Consider the following 12,806-nt stretch of genomic DNA (forward strand, 5'->3'; position numbering starts at 1 on the left):
ATGTGGGTGGCTGTCCTGGGAACAGATGTTTTTGGTGCCACTTGTAGGGGGAAAAGCTTTGAAAGCGACTCCATAAAAGAGATGCCAGCTGCATGACAAACTAGGGCCGCCTCGTCCTCAGGAATTCTATCAGAGCCATTTCTCTCTGAGCCCTGGAAACACTGCCTGTTGAGAATAAGCAGAGTTCTCACTTAATCAGCCTGTTCCCTTTGGATAACTTCATTAATTACAGAAGGAAGTTGTTCTGCTGGAACATATGCTCCAGATGGCCATAGACTTCACTTTTATAAAAAAAAAAGTTAATCTTTTATTTCTTAGTGTTGTAGTTAGATTATCTTACATGTTTCTTTCCTTCCAATCTCGTTGGTAGTAGACTTTCATTTTCAGCACCTACGACATTTCCAGCAGCTGGATTCATATGATCACTTAGCTTTTGCTGTACCAGTTGTTTTGTTTGTAGCGTACACCCAACTTCTCTAGCCAGCTGTGAAGCAGGCATCTGGCATCTTCTGCGGTCCTCTAAAAACACTGGAAACCATATCGTTAACACGGCAAAGTTGCCAGTGTCAGCTTTCCTTTGCTACTTTAATGCCTCTGCACACGTCCGTAGCGCAGCACCTCTGATTTGGCATCTGCGCTCTTTCCCCTGCCAAACTTCCAATGAAAAGCAGCTCTCTGGCCAGTGATTATCATTCACCTGCTAATTTTAACCACTGCACTCGTCACAAACCCTTATTATGTCCCTTATGGATGAAGGACGTCATCTGTGCTGCACACAAAATGCACTGAACCTGAACCACTGGTGTTGGCCAATTTTTTTTACCAAACTAAAGTTAGGATGAGTGCTCGCCTCAGGAGATCCCAGTCATATGTTTATTGGTAATGATATACTGTGTGCAAAAAATGAAAACAACTTGCTCAGATAAGATATGTTCAGCAAGCCAGTGGCAATGTTGTACTGTTCAAAAATTAATCTATGGGTTTGCTCAGCAGTGTGATTATAGCAGCAGGGAATGAAGTCTTCTTCATCTGGTATAAACAGAGATACGGTTGCAAAGCAAATGATTTGGGAAATGTGGTGCTCAGATTTTAAATGAAGCATTATTTGTTGTCTCCCATGTATTGGGCTGTAAGGACTGCCTAAGAGGCTGAAAACAAAAGTTCCCTGAACAACCACTCGACCACTCAATTTACAGCTGAACTGAGCATTTCCCTCCTCATGACAACATGTAGAGGGGTGTGTTGTTGTCTGACTCATCCTTTTAAAAAGTTTAAAAGGCAAATTTAATGTTGATTATTAAAGTTGTGGCCATTTTGAGTGACGGGGGAGTCAAAGGAACGGGGGGGTTGCACAGCTAGCTGTCTGCTAGGCTAATTTGAGTCACTGAACTGGACCTTTGTCTTGTTGTTTGGAGCATTTGAATACAGTTATCTGACAAGAAGATGGATGGCTGTGTGGCTGATCATACTAGCAGACAAAAGAAGTCTGTGTGTGTAAGTGAAGTTCTAGTTTTCCTCTTTTAACCAAGCTAGCTAGCTTGGCTAACAAGATGCATTCTACAAGCTAATAACCACAACTGGTAAATGGCCTGTATTTGTATAGTGCTTTTCTAGTCCTTAAGGACCCCAAAGCGCTTTACACTACATTCAGTCATTCACCCATTCACACACACATTCACACACTGGCGATAGCAAGCTACATTGTAGCCACAGCTGCCGGACACAGGCGCCACCGGGCCCTCTGACCACCACCAGTAGGCAAACATGGGGTTAGTATCTTGCCCAAGGATATTTGGCATGCAGGCAGGAGGCAGCCTGGGATCGAACCACCGACCTTCTGATTAGTGGCTGACCTGCTCTGCCACCTGAGCTACAGCCACCCCAACTAGCACGCAATAAGTGCTAGCACTCCACCGTCTTGTTTAAAAGTGGTTAAAGCCATAAGGTGAAATTCGATGCTTCAAATTGGGTCTTCACAAACCAGAGATGACGCCATGGCAACTGCGTCCATATTTTATATACAGCTTATAGTATTGACCATCTAGCGATGTATTTCAATCATTTAGACATCCAAATGGCAAAGTTGTCTAGTTATTTTGAAAAAAAATAGCGTTTTAGTGTATTTTTTATTTACCTCTTCTGTTAATCATCTTACAACTGTTTGAGAGCTTTGAAACCATCACAGCTACATTGATATTCTCTTGCACATCTGGCATCTTTTTGGCTCCCCTCTTTTTATAGACTATTGATTTTCTCTTTGTGTTTCATTTGTGTTTGTTTTGCCTCAAACTGCCTGAAGCAATAATGCGTGTTTCCCTGAATTCTCTGACTCACTGCTGATCTCTGTGCCCCTCTCTCCTCCTTTCTCCTTTCCCTCCCTCAAGTTTCCATCTTTGTTCAGAAGGGAGGTCTGCTGTCACTCAAGGCTGTCATGTGCAGAAAAAGTTGCCTAGCAACAACATAGAGGGATGCAGAGCTGCTGTTTACTCTCCACCCGCTCACCTCATGTGCCCACTACCCCCTTCTCTTTCGCTGTCTTCCCCTGTTGTATAGATGGAGTGTTATGGATGGTGGAGGCGGCAGCGCAGCCTCTGGCTCTTTGGTGAATTTGGACAACAGATACAGAATAAACTGAGAGAAGGTGGAGCGAGGGAAAGGAGAGGAGGCGGGGAGATGGTAGGGGAGTAGTGACATTCAAGAGATGATGTGTCTGCCTGTTGCCTGCCAGCTGCTATTCCTGCCTTCCTCTCAGCAGGGGAAACTGGCCATTTTCCTTACAGTACCCTCTGTACATAACTAAAAGAGAAACTTGTGCTCCCACAGCCTGCTGTTATCAGCCAGACTAAAAATACTGAGAAGCAAGTGTATCACATGCCTGGCTATCGTCACACGCTCATGAAAAGAGGCTCAATCTCAGCAGATACAGGTACCTTTGATTCTCTATGGGTTATTAAATGTTCCCTGGTGGAAGCAATCAGGCAAACCCCTTTGTTAACTTGTTTACTGTAATTATATAGCAAGGCTCAATGGGTTCCTCACGGCCATGCTGAGGAAAGCTGCAAGTTGGCTGTGGAATGACACGAGTCACACTCAAGGTTACTGAGAATCAAAATGCTTCACAGACACAAATAATCTCAGTGTCGAATTAGTATTTTTATCCATCGAGTCGTTTTATGAACGCTCCAAAGCTTTTGACATCAATATGACGAAAAGGGTTGATATTAAGTTGTTAGTGCTGCTGCTGTATAGACAGCTTTATTTAGCCCAACCTTTTTTGTTTATTTTTAACCACGCCTAGCTTAACAAAACAAATCCTACCCTTGCTCTGCCATAGGTATGATATAGTCTGGGCTGTTTTATTTTATTTAAATTTTATTTTATTTTTTAGTTGGCTTTTATTCACTTTCTTTTATGTAAAGTGGCATACATGGTGTAGATGCCCTGTCTGAGACCAGAAGGAAACACAAGCCCAGACTCAAGGATACACAAGCTGGTGTGTTCCAAGTGTTCGCCCTAATAAATCGGATGTTTTGTTTCAAATCAAATGTGCAGCTCCAACCACTGTGGTAACACCTGGAAAACACCTTTTTTTCTTAGCTTCTCTGGAGAAAAAGCTAGCAAAATTATTTCCTTTAAAACTTCATTAGGTGTGTAATATATTAAGTTATTAGCTACAAGTGGAAGAATGCTTCGCTTGTCTTTAAATCTACGTAAAGAGTTGAAAAAGTTTATGAGATTAACTCAGGAAATCAACAGTTTCGACCAGATTGCAATTTTCTACAGGAATTAGTGTTTGAATAAAATATATTGCACCTTATTGATGGAAAAAAAAGTGTCTCTTCTGCCACTAAAACTACATTATTTCGTTATATTTCAGCTCATTCAGAATGGACCAGATGGCCACTAGCTTAGACCCCAATTTTCAGTATATTTCCTTAAATGAGTCCAAATTCTTTCTGGAGTGTTTGAAACATGAGCTTAGAAAAGATGTTATTTTAGTGTTTTGTGAATGTATGCTGTTCTGCATGCGTATCCGCTTGTGTAATGACTACCTTCACTATGTAAATTACCCATCAAACGCGTCCGTCAGTGTGCAAACGAGCAGCGTTTGTGGGATTGTGCGTTTCTCCACAGGCCCTGCTTGCACATGTGTGTAGGCTGATGAATAGTTTGTCTGTTTGCTGGGATGCAGTGACAAGAACTCTTAAGTGTTACCTCCTGTGGGCTTCCCACTCTTCAAATAAAACTCTTTCCTTCCCCTCAACTCAAATCAAAGCTGAGAACCTGCCTGCAGAGGCTGGATCAAAGGAAGACTGTGGCACAAAGACTTGTACCCTCTGCCATTCATTCAACTTGATTAAAGTCTGTCATTTCCTGCTATTAACACGTTCCTACCTCCAACCATAAACTGAGCAAAGCCGTTATCAGGAAGTGGCTAGAGTTGTCACTATGTTTGGGTCCTTTCAATTAAATCCCCTGAAGCTTAATTATGTAACATTATATGCTCTTTCTGTAGCCTTCCTGTGTCTCGGGAAGGCTGACTTTTTGAGAAATAATAGTTTCAGTTACATAAACATATTTACAAATAGTCGGTTGTAGTTACTAAAAAGGCACAAGTTCAGTTTTTAAGCCACTCTTCTGCAGCAGTACTGTCCTCAGTGGTGTAGGTCACAGTTATTGCTCTCCACACCCATATTTCAGCCACTCCTTTACAGATTTCCAACCAGCCTCCTTCACTAAATCCATATTAGAGCCTTGACACAGCAAGCTGACCACGGGTGACTCTCATCAACAAACACTTAATGGCAGCCTAATGTCGAAAGTGAAAATTACAGTGCCATATGCAACTTTTTTTTTTAATGGACTACCAACTTGGCAGGCACAGAGAAGTGATCATCTGTAGTGTTCACTGTGCAACTTTTATGAGATGATATGAAGCAGCACATAAGTTAATCTTTGTTGGTTGGTGTGTGTGTGTTTGTGCACGGGAGAGTGTGTAAACCTTAAAACCACAGCTGTTTGCTTCAAAACACCAGAGAGGGGTGTCCTGCAGAGTTCTGTTTTCATACATTTCTCTTCCTTTCTTGCTCTGAAGACCATCATAACCTCACCCCTCCCTGCCTCCCCTCGTGTCTGGTTGCTGCAGTCTCTGCTGCTGATGGGAAAAAGTATGCAGTGCTTAGCATATGGCATGTGGATAGAGGGATTATCATTTTTGGAAAAAAAGAAAAAACCATGCCTCCTCCTGGGCCTTTCTCCGCTTATCTCTGTGTTTAAGGTGGTCGTGGTTGCTGCTAGCTCTGTCTGCCAGACAGACCTTTGTACCAAGCTGTAGTTCATAAGAGAGAATGGATAAGTGGATTCCTGCATCTCCCATCACTCCAAATGTCAGCCATCATGAGGAACTTGGAAGGTCACAGGCTTGATCTGGGGATCTTTTCCTGGGAACAATAGCTAACCCCCCCAATTTTTCTTTTCTTCTTTTTTCCCTTCCATTCTTGTCCTTCCTGTCAGCCCGAGAAGCTCTGAATGTCACGGTCCATTCCCTGCCCCCAACCACCAACACCAACACTCAGCATTGCTCCCCACCCCAACTCTTAGCCAACACAGCCACCTACTTTCCCTTACATATGCTAATGCTGCAGCCTCATTCAGCTGTTGGTGGCTTTGTCACAGGGGGGAGGGCTGTGTGCATTAAGGGGCAGCTGTATGCATTTCACTAAATTGACTCCAAATAGCTGCCAGACTTGTCCTGATTTTACTCTCTCCTTCTCTTCTTTATACCTTTCTCCATTTTTCTTTCCAAGCTAGCTGTTAGTAAAGGAGCAAAAGGAAGGTGCTGCAGTTTATTTTTCGAGGCTTTCTGCCGTGGAGTGTGTCGGGTTCCTCTCTTTCTTTGTGTGCTTTTGGGTGGCTTGTGCTCAACAAGTGGCTGATGGATTTAATGCACTTGGATAGCATCTCCACAGTGAGCTCATTACCACAGTAGCTCACAGGTCTCTGTTCTTAGAATTTATGGCTCTGATGAAAAAGGACTCTATTAATCAGGTAAGCATGGCAACTATTTATCTACTGTTGCTTTTTCATTTAATGGCCTCACACAAGAAAATGGTGTAAAGGCTAAATAATGCACGTTAGTTAACATGAACTTTTGTTTGAGCAGCATCAGCTTCATAAAAAGTGGAGTACGGCCTTTCTGTGTTTCAGACAGTTCTTGTGAGGTGAGTGATTCATCTGTATATCCGTGCTTGCTCCTGTCTTTCGTTCACATCCACTGATTGACTAAACATGGTTTTGTGTCAGCAGCACCGGGCTGACGGTGAGGAAGAAACTTTGAAAAGGAAATAAAAAGCTGCTGCACTGAGTACAAGGAGGGAAAGACGGTCTATGGCGGCGACGCGTGCTGAGGTCGCCCTGCTGTCAGGCTGCATAAGTGCTGCTGCCCAGCTGATGCGTGTGAATGTGTTTGCGTCAGTGTGTTGACTGTCTTAACCGCGTCAAACACCTACTTCCCCTCTCTCGCCTGTGATAATGTGACAGCGTGGACTCTGCCTGACCTGACAGCAGAAGCACAGATCTTCTGAGAGCTTTCGAGCTGAACACTTTCCTTTTGCAAACTGAGAGTTCTCCTCTCACCGTTTTTCTTCTCCTCTCCCAGAGAGAGTGTACTTTTCTGAACAGGCTGCCATTGGTATGGCTGTAGCTAAGAAAGCAGCAGGCTGCTGGGAAGTGGCGGGGTGGGGGATGATGTGTGCTGATGGAAATAGGTGGTGGTTTATTCTGGAGACTTGCTGGGCCACATCAACCCTGCATGTCCCTTTCTGTCGCCCCATAGCAGAGAGGGCCGCTGTGGTTAGGCCCAGTTTGCGGGGGACAGATGGTCCCTTTTGGAGAAGAGCCACAGCACAGAGGTCTCTGTTCGTGGGGCTCCACCAGAGCAGCCAAGAACAAACACGGTCTCCTTCTGTTGGGAACATTCAGGAGCTTCGGTCTGTGAGACCTAATGGATTCAGGAAGTGACATCTAAAACTTTGCATGCGTGTTAGGAGTGTGACTGTGACGCTGATAATTTTGAATGACCTTTAAATAAGTGCTTTGTGAATGCGCTGCTAGTCAGATTTCCAATAACACTGCATTCAATTAGTCATATTAGTCAGTATTCTTTAGTATTGCAACAGAGGAGAGAACGGGGGACACTTTGTCTTTGTCCGTAGCCAAGTTTGCAACATTGCTTTAATCTTTTAATTGGTGCATTGTGAGCTTTCTGTCACTTTCCTGCAGTTCTTGTTCTTTGTTTCCATGCGAATAAACAGGGAGAATCTGTTGTCCTGTCTATTTTAATTCTCAGATCACCCTGAAACAACTAAAGGACAATGGCAGTGTGCTGCCCGGCAGGCGCTGGGCAGACGGCCAGCTGGCAGAGCGACGGGGTAGGAGACTCCCATTTTCAAGCAGAACCAAGAGGAGGCTTGCCTCTCCTGCACTGCTTATAGCCAGCACCATGATTATTGTGCTCCTTCTATATGAGCTTTAGTCCGAGCAACTGGGGCTCTTTTCCAGAACATAGCTTTGACGCATAGCTCAGCTCCACACCTTGTCGATGTGATGCGCTTAAGCTACCCCTTGATGGATTGCTGTTAGTAATTATGTTAATCTTGGCATGTAAAGGTCATCATTCTAGTGCTGCAGTGGTAATTTTATCAATGGCTGTCATCCGTAATGCAGTACTTGGCAGTGGAATTTAAAGCCATGCAGCAAATTCATATGGGGTATTTTATACTTGCACTGGAAATATGACAAATTACTTGAGGGTTGAACTGTCAGCTTAGTTGCAACCAAGCTTCAGAGCTTTTGAAGTGCTTTAAGAGGATGTGTTTTGATGTTTAATGAGCCCACAGCGTATAAAAACACTAAGTGATTGTTTTAGAGGCTCTTAACGTACATCAATTTAAAACATGCTTTATAACTTTGCAATGCAGACAGTGACTTTAAAGCCATGTTTATATGAAAAAAATCAATGCGCAGTCATGGTTTGTTTTTGTTTTTTTGACTCTTGCATTGTATATTTCTGCAAACTCTCTATTGAGCCTTTTATTTTTTTATTTTTTTTTAATTATTTAAACCATTCACGTCTTGATTTACTTTTACTCTCTATGTCTTTGTATTGTTCATCACCCAACCTCCCCTCAGCTTCATTTCTTTTAAAGTGAGTTACAGGTGTTTGGTTTTTAACCACGAGTAAGAGAGAAAGCCAAATTTGTAACTACCAAAACTTTTTAGCTCTCGATTCTTTGTCATCTCCTTAGAGAAGACTTATTAAAAAATTTCCAGCCAGGTTGTAAGCGGTTACTTGACGTGCTGACATTAAAAAGCTTGGGTGTTGTTAGTGTCGCTATTTTTATCTTTAATTGTGACTGAGATGAAAATCAGGCGACACTGTAAGAGTCAAATGCTGGTAATTCCAAAGCGTTAAGACTCCATTTATGTCAGCTGTAATTGTGTTGTCTTTGTATTTACCCCTTAGCCAAAGTTCACTCTACAGACTCACAATTATTTAGGCCACTTTGCTCTGGTGGAGCCTTTTTCTTTGTCTATAGTGGAGCATATGGTAGATATTACGGGATTTGAAAGTGTGCAGGAAATGAAAAGAATTCCCTTTTTTTTTTTTTTTTTTTTTTTGTAGTTTCTGTAAGGTAAATACTCACTGTTCCCTCAACCAAGTGAAATAGAGTCACATCGTGGTTGACCCCTGAGCCTCAGACTCAGCTGTAGCCAGCACATTCCAGATGGAGCTACAGCCAACACAAAGCAGAGCAGGCTTCAGGGCGCGCTGGTGTAGGAAAACGGACTGCGTGTTCATGTTCATGTAAGCCGCCTCCCTGATAAGACTAAGGCTACAAATAACCACCGGCCCAAACCGCAAACTCCACAGCGAAGCAAACGGCTATCTTTTGTTTAATTGTACATTGTGAGAGCATAGCTGTTGACAGATGAGGTGTGGCTCGGTAACTGCTGGAGGACCGTCACCTCGGGTTAGAGCTGCAGCCACAGAAGCAGATTATCAGATTCGGCTCAGCTCGGAAAATGTCTCTACTGCCACTTGTATTCCAGCCGTTTTCCGTCTTGTGTCTGTGGAAAGCCGTTCAATTTTAGGATGCTGTGGAAGTATAAAAGTCTGATTCTGGTATGAAGCAACTTCCTCTTTGAAAAGCTTCCCATCTAGTCCACTTGATCCAGAAGGGAAACAGGTGAAAGGATTTTTACTTGAGTTTTATATAGATCAAAATGCAGACAGAGCATAAAGAGACTTCTTTTGAAGCTGCACTTATGCCAGAGGTTAGATTCCTGCAGATACTTTGGTGGGTGCTTTTTGGTCTTTTTTTTTTCCCCTTTCCAATAACTTCTTCACTCCTAAAACCTGTGCACCTGCGGCACTGACTGGGCATTAGTAAATGTGGGCATTTCCCACAGTGCATTGTCAGGCTGGGTGAAGGGTGAGTGGGTGAGAGTATAGTTTACTCTGTGCTGTCTGACCTCCTTTTTTTTTCTTCTTCTTTTAAATCTTTCCTACTTGTTCGTCTTCTGTTGGTTCAGCTAAGGTCTGGATGCGCTGAGATATAAAAAAGAAAACAAACCTCTAATTGTCTCTCATGCTCCTGTGGAAGTTGCTTCGCTTCAGAGCCTCTCTCTCCACAAGCACACACCCATATGAACTCAGGCTCCACTCTTTTGTAACATTTTATGTCTTTAATCTCCGCTGCTGCTGTCATGCCAATCATCACTCTCTCATGAGGTCACTGCATGTGTTTGTGTGGTTGTGTAATTATGGGCAGTGCCAGGCATATTGGATTTTGTCAGACTTTTCAGCGGTGATGCCCTTGTTTCTGTAGATGGTTTGCACTGTAAAAAGCCCAAATTCAAAATGAACGTTTTTGTGTGTATGTGTGTTTTTAGATGCATTTCTTCTAAGCTGATATGACCTAAAAGGGTAAATATCAGGTTTCCTCTACAAAAAGTTTAGTTACCAAGTGAGTCAACAATCTTGGACTGAATTCAGTCTAAATGTGGAGCTAGATCACGGAAAAATAGGAGTCCAGGGACTGTCCTTCAGAAAATCACTTCATGGATGGTGTCATTCTTTCTGGCGCATATTTAAAAAATGACACTTGCCAAAGAGAGTAGCACTCTGACATTATTAGTATAGCTGGCCTGTCAAGACAACTTCTGTGTTTGAAAACACTGGTGAAATCAACTGTAAATGTCAAGTTGAGAAAATCTGGTATAGCAGGTTGTGTATTTTCCATAGAAACGACAGCAACTGTTGGTTCCAGAAAGCTTGGGGTGACACAGTGTACCAGCTGTGTATATATGCCAGTGCCTAGGTGATAATAGTGCATTAAAGGAAATGGAAACATGTCTAAATATGTAACAAGAAAGTAAGTGGAACATTCTTTTTCACAGCGACCCAATGGGTAAAGTAATACAGTACTTTTAAAACGTATCTTGAAGTAGATACAGCACATCACATGGCAGTACATCATCTTTGCTTATCAAACAGAAGGTTATGAGTTGAAATCCAACCCTGCAATAAAACACCTGGGATGTTGTTGGTTTTTTTTTTTTTTTTTTTTAAATTAGTATCGCAAGTGCTGCTACTCTAGATGCGTGACTAAATATGAATAGTGACGTTAAATTTAACCCTCTCAGGCTCAAATTAGACTTTTTGTTGCTAATGCACAACCAAGTCCTGCAGTGGTACTTCTGAGTAAAAAAAAAACAACTCATAAAATATGTATGTGGGGTAATCAGGTTGTTAGTTTTTAACTGTTGCAAATCTGCAACGCCTGCCTTGAGAGGGTTAACAAGCTTACAATGACCCTTTGACTGAAGTTCTTAATTTGTTTTTGTTTGAGCTTTTACAGCGTCGGAGGCTGTGCACAGTACACATATGGGGACTATGACAGAAAAATGAGATGGCAGATTAGTACTAAAAGATGTTGGTGCTGATGGTACACTCATAGACAAATGTTCTAACAGTCTACAGGACAGGTTTGCGACAAATAAACTGCCCAGCGTTTGGCTTTGATTGCTACAAGTCAGAACTTGCTGAGATGTTTGCAAAATCTTGTCCACAGCAATTCTAGCTAGTTAACGGTCTCCGCTCTGTGTGTGGGTTTTTTCCCTTCTTCTTAAAGATGTGGTCTTTGTTGTGCATGTACTTTGTGGACCATGCAACCTATTGTTTATTTAGTCACTGAGTTGACCTGCAATTACCAATGACTCATGATCCAAATTAAAACCAGAAGGACCCTAAGCTGTCTCCATTTCATATAATGAAATAAGTTACCCCAAGTTTACTTATTTGCATTCTTGAAGTATTACCTTTTTTAAGTGTTAAATTCTAAAGAGAGGTTGTTTTTAATGAATAGGCTCACTCATTTTGGCATGTCATTCAAGGGGAAGCTGGCATTCAGCAGCTCTTCTTCTCCTGATGTGTTGTTAGAAAAGCGTAATCTCTTTGTTTGGTTAAGAGAACAAACATGCCCTCTCCTCATTTGCTTATTGTTGTTGTAATGCAGAACCACATCCAGTTCTGTGTGTGTGTGTGTGTGTGTGTGTGTGGATGTGTGGGTGTTCATTTTAAGCACAACTGTCAGGATTTCTGGCCTTCATTCTGTGTGACTTGCAAATTCTGCAGACCCCCAGTTACACACCCAGAGCCTTTGAAGACATGCCAAATTTGATTTCCAAGTATACCAGAGCCTTGAGTGACAGTGACTTATGAGGAGGAAAGGATGGAGGGGAAGTAGTGGGTAAATGGAGGATGATTTTGACCGTCTGTTTGGTAAGTGACAGTCACATCCCTCTATCCTCGCTGATGGACAACACTGTGAAATTGGTCCCTGCTGAAGTAATATTTTTAATTCCGTAGCTTACTTCTTGCGTAACCCTACTTAACCTAAATATTTATGAGGGGTTTTTTTTTAATATTGTTAAATTTTGTTTTATGTGTTTTCCAAACCATGTGAATATTTTAAAGGATAAGAAGGCTTGATATAGTCTGTAGTTTCATCATGTTAGGCTTGATAAGGCAGCTGGCTGGGACTCATTTTACTAGCTTCCCTACTGCCCACTGAGGGTGTGACCCTCCATTCACACTGGCCATTAAAATCTCAGCATTACTCCCTGCAGGCAATATTGGCACATCACGGTGTTCGGTAGGTGGTCTAAGCACAATAAGAGAAGGTGGAGTTTGATGATTGGGTTCTTACCGGCTCAGATACACTGCTCTATCGCCGCGTTGAGGAAGGAGTGGCTTCGGCCATTAATGGCAGGGCTTTAGCATCAGTCTTAATATGAGTGTGAGCTGGTGGGAGATTATTCCCTGTTGTGTGGTTGAATTGTGGGAGCAGCAGATGAAAAAGGAAGAAGTTGAATGGTGCATTTCGTGTTCTTTGGTCCATACTTTCATAGCTTTAGTTCATGTGATCAGTAACGCACACGCATACACACAGTCTTAACACCTCTTTACAAGTGTCCTTTTGGTTACAGAGGGCCTTGGGGAAGGTGCCATGCCTGGTTTCCCAGGCCCCAGTAATGAACTCTCAAGGATAACATTGCCCAATTAATTGGTTCTGTGGTTTTAATTGCACCGATCTCTTTGAGCTTGGTTTTGGCAAAACTCCCATTCTATTTTTTTTCCTTCTCTGCTTAACCTCTCATTCTTCTTTTTGTAACAACCCAGTTAAGGTGAAGAATCGCTCCAGTGAAGCAGGAATACAAGTTTTTTTTGTTTTTACACCCCC

The 12,806-nt window shown here is 42.5% G+C and overlaps 1 protein-coding gene across 6 annotated transcripts in view; it reads left to right on the forward strand.

Moving 5' to 3' along the window:
- Positions 1 to 12,806, forward strand: part of LOC102311160 (signal-induced proliferation-associated 1-like protein 2) — an 88,096-nt gene that overhangs the window by 11,781 nt on the left and 63,509 nt on the right. The window contains exon 2 of one of the 6 annotated variants that reach the window (XM_042222887.1): positions 7,349 to 7,430. The exons of 4 other annotated variants lie outside the window; for them this stretch is intronic. The gene's annotated coding sequence lies outside the window, so the exon portion shown is untranslated. Of the gene's footprint in view, positions 1 to 1,791; positions 6,049 to 7,348; positions 7,431 to 12,806 lie in introns of those variants that run through there. One more of the 6 variants, XM_005927158.3, reaches the window with a different exon arrangement.

This window comes from Haplochromis burtoni, unplaced genomic scaffold (assembly GCF_018398535.1).
Source record: "Haplochromis burtoni strain Fernald_Lab_line unplaced genomic scaffold, NCSU_Asbu1 Contig_96, whole genome shotgun sequence".
NCBI lineage: Eukaryota > Metazoa > Chordata > Actinopteri > Cichliformes > Cichlidae > Haplochromis > Haplochromis burtoni.